Raw genomic sequence first — 2662 nt, forward strand, 5'->3', positions numbered from 1 at the left:
GGCAATCAAGAGAAATTCCCTAAGGAAGTAACATTTCAACTAAGTCTTGGTGAGAAAGAGTGAGAAACAGCTAATCAAGTGAAGAAGGCAGTAGGGCTGGGGTAAGTGTGGAGAAGAGAGGTCCAAGTACCTGACTATGTAATCATCTGAGATGGAAACTATTCTAGAAATTGAACATTGGGCCAATGTGCAGAAGCTTGACAGAGGGGGGAAACAGCAAAACAAAATGAAAAAAATGAATAAGCGTAAGCCGCTGCAGGTCTATTACTATCATACCCTGGAAGGAGTCCCAGCTGCTCCAGCTGCCCTAGTCACTATGACCACAACCATTACAGGCAAGGCAGGACCCAGCAGCTGCCTTCCCTCAGCACTGCCGACCCCAAGCCTAGTACCACCAGCACCACTGGAAGAGGCAGGGGCACAGGGAGTGAGCCTAGACAAACTCACATTATGGCATCTGCCTGTGGGGACAAGGTCATTGCAACAAAGGTTTGGGGAACAGTTCAACATAAGAAATGGATAAAGAAGAGGTGGTCTATATATACAATGGAGTATTACTTTGCTATTAAAAAGAATGAAATCTTGCCATTTGCAACAACATGGGTGGAGCTAGAGAGTATCATGCTAAGCAAAATAAGTCAGTCAGAGAAAGACAAATATCATATGATTTCACTCATGTGTGAAATTTAAGAAACAAAACAAACAAGCAAAGGGAAAAAAGAGAGAGAGGCAAACTAAGAAACAGACTCTCAACTATAGAGAACAAACTGATGGTTCCCAGAGGGGAGGTGGGTAGGGGGATGAGGGAAATAGGTGATGGGGATGAAGGAGTGCATTTGTGATGAGCACCGGGTGATATATGGAAGTGCTGAATCACTATATTGTACACCTGAAACTGATATTACACTGTATGTTAACTGTACTGGAATTTCAGTAAAAGCTTGAGAAAAGAAAGAAATTGGTATGGTTTCATCAACAGGAATGACATCGCAGAGATGATCTGTACACCAGACTGCCATAAACAAGAATAACCACAGGAAGCCCCTTCACAGTGTTTGAGGTGGAGAGACTATGGAGTTTGACATTGAAGGAGGAAAGGGAAATGTGACAGGATGCTGGTGGAGACCCAGTGAAAGCTGTAAATACACAGTGGACATTAACCATTAACCACATTATCCACGTCACAGGGTCCTCCACATAATTACCTGCAGAAGTACTAGAACAGTGAGAGTGGGGAAAGAAGGAGGGCTGGGCTCAGTTCCCAACTGAGTACACACGGAGACCCTAGCAGCGCCAACCCTCCTGTGCATGGACAAATGATGGAGGGAGCTGACAAGCAGGGTGCAGGAGAACAGGGTAGACCAGTGAGACAGAACGTGTATCAGGATTATAGACCACAATTCCACAGGGGTCCTCCTCAACAAAGACAGCCTAAAGAGGACATCAAGGAAGAAGATAAGAAAAATCAAGGATATGAGATCCAAAGTCAGCACCCATCTCAACATCGGTACTATCACAACTTCAATTACCCACACAGAGACACCCAGAAAACCTTAAGCCACACAATGGCAAAGAGACAAAAGTAGCCGATCCACCAGCTGAGAATTCATCTGCTCCCGAGACTGAATAGGGCAGGGCTGAGCAAATGCTGGCTCACCAGCTGTACTGTCTCTATACTATTGTCTGGTTTACTCGTCCAACAAGAAGAAATGAATATGAAGTTCCAGCAATAAGAAATGCACAAAAGGTTGGAGCTAAAGACCTTAGGTGCTTGCTTTTTGCCCACTGACCAGATAAATAGAACTATCTGCATTATCTATGCAGCATGGGGTTTTTATTTTTTTTACCTAAAGATGTTTCTTTTTAGTAATGACAAATGTGTTTAAAAAAAAAAAAGCCTAGTTTTTCTCAATACACCTTTAAAGGATTTTTAAATCATTGCATATCTGGTCACCTTAAAATTTTTAAGAAACTCATTTTTTAAAAAGATTTATTTATTTATTTGTCAGAGAGTGCACATAAGCAGGGAGAGCAGCAGGCAGAGGGAGAAGCAGGCTCCCCACCAAGCAAGGAGCCTGATGGGGGACTCAATCCCATGGGGGACTCTGGGATCATGACCTGAGCTGAAGGCAGATGCTTAACTGACTGAGCCACCTAGGCATCCCAAAACTCATTTTTAATTTGCAATAGAAGTTTACAACTTGGGGGTGCTTGGCTGGCTCAGCATGCAACTCTTGATCTCAGGGTTGTGAGTTGCAGCCTCACATTGGGTGTAGAGACTACTTGAAAAATAAAATCTTTTTTTTTTTTTAAAAAAGTTTACAACCTGATTTTTACAAAAAAGTCAACAAACAGCAAGCTCTTGTTAATAAAGGTCTGGAAGGAAGGAAGGAAGGAAGGAAGGAAGGAAGGAGAAGGGGAAGGGGAAAGGGAAAGGGAAAGGGAAGAGAAGGGGAGGGAAGGGAAGGGGAGGGGAGGAGGAAGAAAGAAAGGGAAAGAAAGAGAAAGAGAAAGAGGAAGAAAGGAAAGGAGGAAGGAAGGGAAAGTAGGAAGGAAGGAAAGAAAATAAATGTGGGCTAGATTTTACTAGGCCTCATAGGACACATGGGAGATTTTGAAGTTTATCTTAAAGAAAAGAGAAAGCCATAGAAAAGTCTTAAAA

The 2662-nt window shown here is 42.9% G+C and overlaps 1 pseudogene; it reads left to right on the forward strand.

Moving 5' to 3' along the window:
• The first annotated feature begins 235 nt into the window (after window positions 1-235).
• LOC121101655 lies at window positions 236-1789 on the forward strand (annotated as a pseudogene).
• Window positions 1790-2662: the final 873 nt, after the last annotated feature.

Source organism: Ursus maritimus, unplaced genomic scaffold, assembly GCF_017311325.1.
Source record: "Ursus maritimus isolate PB19 unplaced genomic scaffold, ASM1731132v1 scaffold_11, whole genome shotgun sequence".
Taxonomy (NCBI): Eukaryota; Metazoa; Chordata; class Mammalia; order Carnivora; family Ursidae; genus Ursus; species Ursus maritimus.